Genomic DNA, 247 nt, shown 5'->3' with positions numbered 1-247 from the left:
CTGCAGGTGAAGAAATGCGGGTCGTGAATCTAAATTCCAACCACATCTCCCTCGGGAGCTATTGTGAACATGATCAGAAGTCTGAATCACAGTACTATATCAACTGTTTAACATGCAAAACTGTAAAGTGATATTCTATGAGAATTATCCATAATTATAACTTTACACTAAAGAAAAACCATGGAAAGAATTATTTGACGCAGTCTGTTTTCGTTAATTAATTAATCATTTATAGTGACGGATACCT

Source organism: Gadus morhua, chromosome 3, assembly GCF_902167405.1.
Source record: "Gadus morhua chromosome 3, gadMor3.0, whole genome shotgun sequence".
Lineage (NCBI taxonomy): Eukaryota > Metazoa > Chordata > Actinopteri > Gadiformes > Gadidae > Gadus > Gadus morhua.
This window is presented reverse-complemented; position numbering follows the sequence as displayed.